We start from the raw sequence: 9336 nt of genomic DNA on the forward strand, positions 1-9336 counted from the left end.
GGTTGTTTCTTTCTTCCTTCTGGTCCACTCGATTGATTTGAGTCCCAGTTTTCTTTCCACCACTATTGGTTCCCTGTGCATTTTCTTTCATTTCGCTCAGTGTAGCCTTCATTTTTCCATCTAATTGTGACTAAAATCAACCAGTTCTGTGAACGTCCTGATCATCAGTATTTTGTACTGTGCATCTGATAGGTTGGCTATCTTTTGGTCACTTAAATGTATTGGCTCTGGGGCTTTGAGCTGTTCTTGTGCTTGAGCGATAATGTTTTGGTCTGTTTGTGCTGGTTATGTATGAGTGGCAGAGCTTTAGGTGTTCACCAGGGTGGGGCAACCCACATCTCTGGGGTATGATGCTGTATGTGGGAGCAGGGTCATAGTGGGAGCAATGGTGTTTGTTCCATGCTCTCTCTCGGGTTTTGGTACCCTCCACCTCTTCCCACAGCAAATTGGGCCCTTCTGGTGCTTGTTCCCAGGTGGGTGGGTTTGTGTATGTTCTAGGACTCTGTGGGTCTCTCCGACGAACTCTCCTGTGAGGCTGAGAGCCTCTCCCAGCACCTCAATTCCCAAAAGTTTTTCCAATAGGTGCTTTTAGGCTTTAATTCCTCTTGCTGTGGCCCTGGGTTGCATGGTCTGTCTCACTGTCTGTTTTTTCACCTGGTTTATCTGCCCGTGAATGTGTGACCGCAGTCAGCCAGCCGCCTTGTGCCCTCACAGGGTCTTCCCATTGCCACCCCATGCCTGGGATTTGTCAACCGCCGCCTGCGCACCTGGGTCGGTCTGGCAGCCACTGCTTTTTCCTGCTGCAACCCCTCTCTGCCAGCCACCGAGTGTGCCCCTGTTATGAGTCTGGATGAATGGTTAGTTTTTCTTGGACTTCCATACAGTTCAATTTTCTGTCTGTTCTGCTTGTGTTTTTGTTTCTAAATCTTTGTTGTTGTTAAATTTGGTTGTGCAAGGAGGTACAGCATTTTCACTTACGCCTCCATCTTGGCCAGAAGTCCCCTGTATATGCCTTCTATCAGGCTGAGAAAGTTTCTATTTTTAGTCTGCTGAGAGGCTTTTGTTTTCATGAGTGGATGTTGACTTTTGTCAAATACTTTTTCTACATTATTTGATATGATCATGTGCGTTTTTCCCTAATAGCCTGTTGATACAATGGATTACATTGATTTTTGCACACTGGATGAGCCTTGTATTCCTAGGATAAGTTCCACTTAGTTACAGGGTTTCCTTTATATATTCCTAGACTTGATTTATTACTGTTTTCTTTATGATTGTGTATATTGTCACAATGTATATTTAAAAAAAAGTATTTATTTATTTATTTATCTTTAGAAGGGAAGGGAAGGAGAATGGGAGAGAAATATGAATGTATGGTTGCTTTTCATGAGTCCCCTGCTGGGAACTGGCCTCTGCTGGGAACTGGCTTGCAACCCAGGCATGTGCCCTGACTGGGAATTGAACCACGATCTTTTGGTTCACAGGCCCGTGCTCAATCCACTGAGCTACACCAGCCAGGGCAACAATGCATATTTAATATATTGTTTTCTTTTCTTGGAAGGTTGTTATCTGGTGTTGGTACCACAATAATACTGCCCTCATAAATGAATTGGTAAGTGTCCTCTTTTGTTTTCTGAAAATGATCGTGTCAAAGTGGTATTTATTCTTTAAATGTTTGGTAAACTTTGCTGAACCTGGAGCTTTCCTTTTTCAAAAATATTTAACATGTATTTAATTTCTTTAATAGTTATTTGACTATTCAGGTTATGTTTTTCCTTGAGTAATTTTTGGTAGTTTTTACTTATTGAGGAATTGGCCTATTTAATTGGTCAAATTTCATCCATGAAAGTATTCACAATATTCCCTTATTACTCTTTTAATGTATACAAAGTCTGTAGCAATATTCTTTTATTTATGATAATGATAATTTGTGTCTTGTCAGATGTTTTTTACTAATATTTTCAAACAAGCAGTTTTTGTTTCATGTTCTGTTTTCAATTTTATTTCTGTTCTTATCTTTGTTATTCCTTTCCTTTTGCTTGCTTTTCTTCTAGGTTTTTTAGGGTGGAAGAATAAATTACTGATTCAAGATCTTTTATTTTTTCTAATATCAACATTTGATACTACAAATATCTAAGTACTTATTTAGCTGCATCCCACTAATTTTGATATATTGTAGTTTCATATTTGTTCAGTTAAAATATTTTCTAATTTCATTTGAGATCCATGAGTATTTAGGAATATGTTGTTTAATTTCTTATTGGAAACTTTTCTGTTCTGATTTCTAGTTTGTATTATAGTCAGAGAATATACTCTATGATTTCAGTCCTTTTAAATATGTGGAGGTTTGTTTTGTGACCCAGGATGTGATCTGTCTGGATGAATATTCCATGTGTATTTTTTTAGAAAGGAATGTATTCTGCTCTTATTTGGGTTGTTACATAAGTACCAGTTAGACCAGTTTATTGATAGCGTTGCTCAATTCTATACCCTTGTTTAGTTTATACTAGTTCTATTGATTATTGAGAACAGAACATCAAAGTCTCCAAATATAATTGTGCATTTCCCTTCTTAGTTCTGTCAGTGTTGCTTATTTTGAAACTTCATTTTTTAATTGGTATATGTATACCATTCACATTTTATGCAGTTATTGATATGTTTGCATTTAGGTTTATTATTTATCATCTGTTTGTTCATTCTTTTTTTGTTTCTATTTCCTGCCTTCTTTAGTATAATTTGAACATTTTGTTTCATTTTAATTTATGTATTATGGTTTTTTTACCATCTCTTCATATAGTTTTTTTTAGTGTTTGCTCCTGGGATTAAAATATACATACTTAATTTTTTATACTCTATTTTGAATCAATATTTTACCACCAAGTAGAATATAGAAACCTTACCACCATATAGGTCATTTTACCTTCCTCCCTTTATATTGTGGTTGTCTTATGTTCTACATCAACGTACATTGAAAATCCCATCAAACATTGATATAGTTTGCTTTTAATCATCAAACATACTTTAAAGAACTTGAGAGTTAGCCTATTTTTATGTAACCAGATATTTACCATTTCTATTGCTCTTTCTTCACTCCTGATGGTCCAAGTTTTTTAATGTATTTATTTATTTTTATTTTTAAATGTTTTATTTGTTTATTTTTAGATAGAGGGGAAGGAGAGAGTGAGAAAAATATCAACGTGTGGTTGCCTTTCTCATTCCCCCTACTGGGGCCCAGACCTGTCCTGCAACCCAAGCATGTGCCCTGACTGGGAATCAAACCAGTGACCCTTTGGTTCACAGGCCCATGCTCAATCCACTGAGCAACACCAACCAGGGCCAAGTTTCCTTCTGCTAGTATTTCCTTTCTGTCTGAAGAACTTCCTTTAGCAATTCATTTAGAAAAGTGGTGCTGGCAATGACTTCTCTTAGTTTGCCTGAGAACACCATTGTTTTACCTTGATTTTTTTTGTTTGTCTCTTTATTTTTTATTTTTTCAATTACAGTTGACATTCAACAGTATTTTATATTAGTTGCAGGTGTACAGCATAGTAGACATCTATACAATTTACAAAGTGATTCCCCTTGCTGATAATTCTAATACCCATGTGGCACCATACATAGTTATTACAATATTATTGATTACAGGGTGGGGCAAAAGTAGCTTTACAGTTATTCATATGGGAAATAATACAGTAATTAATAAAAAATAATAGAAGAATAAACTGTTTCATGTGCTCACAAGTGTAAACTAACTTTTCCCCTACCCTATATATTCCCTATGCTGTACTTTACAACCCCATGACTATTTGGTAACTACAGAAATACCATATTTCTTTGATATCTAGTGTTCAAGAGTTTTTATAAATTACTGGCCACCTTGTTAGTTCTTCTACAAATTGCCTACTTATTATATCTTTGCCTTTTTTAAACATGGGTTTTTATCATTGAAAAATTTATTTATAGGAAGTCTTGATCATTTTTGACAATGAATCTTTGTTTTGTTATACGTGTTACAAGGATTTTCTCCCCTATCAAGTCTGTCACTTGTCTTTCACTCTGTTTATGGGGTATTTTCCATACAGAAGTTTAAATTTCAAATGTAATCAAATTCTTTGGTTTCTGAGACTTTTGCCTTGTTTATGAAACTTTCCCATCCCGAGTTCATAAAAATATTCCCTATATTTTCTTATAATGCTTGTATTTATTTTTATTTTTCCTATCTTTTAATTGAATTTATTGGGATTGCTTTGGTCAATCAAATAATATAGGTTTAAGATGTACAATACTATAATACATTATCTGTATATTGTATTGTACAGTCACTCCCCCAAGTCATGTCTCTTTCTATCACCATTTATTCCACCCTTACCCTCTCCTGCCCCCCGACCCACGTTTCCCTCTGATAATGACCATATTACCTTGATTCCTTTTTAAAAAGATGTTACTTATTTATTTTTAGACAGAGGGGAAGGGAGGGAGAAAGAGAGGAAGAGAAACATTGATGTGTGAGAGAGACATCCAATGGTTGTCTCTCACATACCCCTACCTGGGGACCTGGCCCACAGCCCAGGCATGTGCCCTGAGTGGGAATTAAAGCAGTGACCTTTTGGTTCACAGGCTAGTGCTCTATAAACTAAGTCACACCAGCCAGGGCTCACCTTGATTCTTGAATACTTTCATTAGATATAAAATTCTGTGTTGACTTTCTTTCAACACAAAAACTTTGTGTCACTTCCTTCTCATCTCCATGGTTTCTGATAAATCTGTAGTCATTCAAATAATTGTTCTTAATAGGTAATACTATATTGTTTTGCTTTCTGCTTTTGCAATTTTTCCTTTGTCTTTAGTTTTCAGCAGTTTGAGTAGGATGTATCTGGGTATGGATTTCTTTTTGTTTATCTTGTTTGAATTCATCAAGTTTTTTTGGACCTGGAGGTTTAGGTCTTTCACCAAATTGGGGAAGTCTTCAGTCACTATTTCTTCAATTATTGTTTTTCAGCACCACACTCTTTCACCTCTCTTTTTAGAACTCAGATGACATAAATTTTAGCTTTCTATTATTCTCCTATGCTTCCCCAAGGTTCCATTCATTTTTTCAGGCTTTGTTCTCTTTGTAGTTCAAACTAAAAAAATTCTACTGATATACATTTAAGTTCAGTAGCTCCTTCCTCTGTAATCACCATTCTGCTATTAAGCTCACTCTGTGAGAGCCCAGAAATAAACCCAACTCTCTACAGTCAATTAATATTCGACAAAGGGGGCAATAACATAAAATGGAGTAAAGACAGCCTTTTCAACAAATGGTGTTGGGAGAACTGGACAGCTACATGCAAAAAAATGAAACTCGAGCACCAACTTACACCATACACCAAAATAAATTCAAGGTGGATAAAAGACTTAAATATAAGCCGTGAAACCATTAAAACCCTAGAGGAGAGCCTTGGCAAGAAAATCTCAGATATTCCACGCAGCAATATTTTTACTGATACGTCCCCTAGAGCAAGGAACATAAAGGAAAGAATAAACAAATGGGATCTCATCAAAATTAAAAGCTTCTGCATGGCTAAGGAAAACAGTATCAAGATACAAAGAGAAGCAACAGCTTGGGAAAACATATTTGCCAATGATACCTCAGATAAGGGTTTAATCTCCAAAATATACAAAGAACTCATTCGGCTCCACTCAAAGAAGACAAGCAACCCAATCAAAAAATGGGCAGAGGACTTGAACAGACATTTCTCCAAGGAGGACATACAGAGAATCCAGAGACACATGAAAAGATGCTCGATATCACTAGCTATCAGAGAGATGCAAATTAAAACCGCAATGAGATACCACTTAACACCAGTCAGATTGGCTATCATAAACAAAGAAACAAACAACAAGTGCTGGAGAGGTTGTGGGGAAAAGGGGACTCTAGTTCACTGTTGGTGGGATTGCAGACTGGTACAACCACTATGGAAAACAGTATGGAATTTTCTAAGAAAACTAAAAATGAACGTACCTTTTGACCCAGCAATTCCACTCTTGGGAGTATATCCTAAGAACCCTGAAACACCAATCCAAAAGAACCTATGCACCCCGATGTTCATAGCAGCACAATTTACGATAGCCAAGAGTTGGAAGCAACCTAGATGCCCATCGGTAAATGACTGGATCAAAAAACTATGGTACATTTACACAATGGAATTCTATGCTGCAGAAAGGAAGAAGGAACTACTACCCTTTGCAACATCATGGATGGAACTGGAAAGCATTATGCTGAGCGAAATAAGCCAGGCGGTGAAAGACAAATATCATATGATCTCACCGTTAACAGGAATCTAAACAAACCAAACAAGCAAGCAAAATACGACCAATGACACTCAAATATGGAACAGGCTGTCAGGGCCCTGAGGGGAGAGGGGAGAGAATCATAGGGGAAAAGGGAATGGACTCACATGAACAAGTATAAAAGACACATGGACAATAACTAAGGGTGGGGAGTGGAAAGGGGGAGGGAGGCGGGGAGCATGGGGTGGGGGGCGGGCAGGGTTGGGAATATAAGACAGAAACCTGTACTTGAACAAGAATTAAATAAAAATTATATCAAAAAAACCCAAACAAACAAAAAAAGAAATTTGTTAGGAGAAAGGTAATCTATCAAATTAGAAATTGGCCATGACATTAAAGCACATTTTATCAAAAGTGCTTTACCAAGGGTAGGTAGAGGAGGGTATAGGGGGGGTAAATGGTGATAGACAGACACTTATCTGGGAGTGGTGAACACACAATACAGTGTATAGATGACATGTTGTAGAATTGTGCATCTGAAACCTGTAGGATTTTGGTAACCAGTGTCTCCCTGATAAATTCAATAAAAAGGAAAAAAGTATTTTACTGAAAAAAAAAAAAGCTCACTCTGTGAGTTTTTTACATAGATTATTTTATACCTTAAGGGGCTCCAAACTCTGAACCAAATTTTGCTGTTCAAACCTCAGCTTTGTCCTTTGTATCTTCCACAAAGTGCTGGTTTGGGAAAATCAATCATCATTGAAATATTAGTAATAATTAAAAGAAGCCAGTTTAAGAACTATACAAAAATATTCTTTTTTAAAAGATTTAAAAAAAAATTAATTTAATTATTTTTCAAGTACAGTTTTCTGTCTATTACTCCCATCCCATCCCCCCCAGGCTTCCCCCTCCCTCCCATTTCCACCCTTCTCAGTTGTTGTCCATGTATCCTTTATATTTGTTCTTCTAAATCTCTCCCCTATTTCCCCTGAAATTCCCTCCCCTCTGGTCACTGTCCCCCTATTCTGTATTTCATTGTCTTTGGTTATATTTTGCTTGCTTGTTTGTTTTGTTGCTTAGATTCCTGTTAAAGGTGAGATCATATGGTATTTGTCCTTCAACACCTGGCTTATTTCACTCAGCATAATGCTTTCCAGTTCCATCCATGCTGTTGCAAAAGGTAGGAGCTCCTTCTTTCTCTCTGCTGCATAGAATTCCATTGTGTATATGTACCATAGTTTTTTGATCCATTCATTTACTGACGGGCACCTAGGTTGCTTCCAAGTCCTGGCTATTCTAAATTGCGCTGCTATGATTGTATCCTAAGAACCCTAAAACTCCAATCCCAAAGAACATATACAAAAATATTCTTAAGAATAGAGGTCATGGCCAAGAAAAGGCCAAAGAGCACACAGCAGAGTAGTTTGCCATAGAAAGAAATGAAAACCATGATCAAAGATTATATAAGAATTCAAAATGTGTAATAAAAATGAAACCTGTGAATCAGCAGCTTAAACAGAGATAAAATAGCTCAAGAAAGAAATAAGGTAAATGAGATAAACAATGAGTTGGCAATGCTCAAGAAAGAAATGGAGAAAATATAGTAGCAGAGGAAAAATGAAGGTCATATTAGAAATAACAAAAATAAAAGTGGTGTTGCTAAAAAAAAGCCATGGGCACGAAATAAAGGCTTGAGAAAAGAGATCAAAATGAATGAGAATATAACTAATAGTTTTTTTAAGTTTAAAAGGATTAAAAAGAAAATGACATATGTAGAGAACAAAGGAGATCTACCAGATATATGGTTGTTGTTTCTGAATAAAATAATAGATTAAATGAAACAATATCAACAAAGTTGCTAAAAAATGTAATTCAAGAATTTTTCCAGAAATAAAACTTGAATTTTACCTCAAAGGAATAAAGCTGTCACAGATAAAATTGATAGTGATATAGTAACTTCAACACATAGCCTAATGAAGTTAATGGACTTCAGATATAAAGAATCCTATGAGAATCCTTGCAAATAAACCAAATTGCTTGTGAATGGGAAAAAATTCATCTGACTTCCAGCATCTCTATAATAGCATTCGACATTAGAAGATGGAGGAGTAATGCCTACCAAGTCTTCAGGGAAGGAGAATATGTGCCAAACCAGATTGCCATCCAAGTACAATGGCACAAACAGAAGCTTTTATAGTTCCCAAGTGCCTTCATTGAAGACACAACTGTCTGGTAGATTTCTACCAACAGATATAATAATAAAAATTACTAAAAGGCTAAAGCAACTATAGAAAGAGAATTGCATGTAAGTGTTATAAATACTGTGATTATATACGTAGAGATAATAATGTAGCCAACCACATTCTGGAGATCTTGGAGGGGAAAAAATATAAAGGTAGTGTAAGTATGCCAATTTCCTTATCTTTCAAGAATTATTAAAAGCCAATGATAGAGATGTAAGTATTTTTCTCTGAAGGTGTAAGTTCACTTTAAGAAACTTGTTATGTGTAGACACTAAAGGATATTTATTTGAATACTTTGTTTTTAAATGATTTTAGGTTTACAGAAGAGCTGCAAAGATAGTACAGATAATTCCTGTATATTCTTCACCTGATTTTCTCTAATGTTAACATTTTTTATAACCATTGCTATGGTATCAATGTTTGTGTCCTCTCAAAATTCATATTTTGAAATCTTAATCCCCAAAGAGATGGTATTTGGAGATGGGGCTTTGTAGGGAACCACTTCACAAGGCGTGGAAATGTAGCTCAGCACCCACGCTGGAAAACCAGTGGGGAGTGGGTTGGCACACAGGACTGGGCCCACAAAGAAGTTCTCCTGTGGGAAATCAGGCCTGCTTTATATCTAGGTTGCTTTGTGACTTCCTCTCGCTAAAACTCTCTTACCTTGAGTTCAGGCAGAAAATGCTTACTGCATATCTTTAAAGTAACTTCCTGAAGTCTGTGCTAATTCTCCCAAGGACTGAAGTGTAACCAGACCTGTTACTCTTATCATTCCCTTACATTTGCAACATTCTTCCTTGTTAATCTGTAAGAAGTAATC

This window comes from Sturnira hondurensis, unplaced genomic scaffold, assembly GCF_014824575.4.
Source record: "Sturnira hondurensis isolate 20B ecotype Veracruz unplaced genomic scaffold, ASM1482457v3 Scaffold0013052, whole genome shotgun sequence".
Classification (NCBI taxonomy): domain Eukaryota; kingdom Metazoa; phylum Chordata; class Mammalia; order Chiroptera; family Phyllostomidae; genus Sturnira; species Sturnira hondurensis.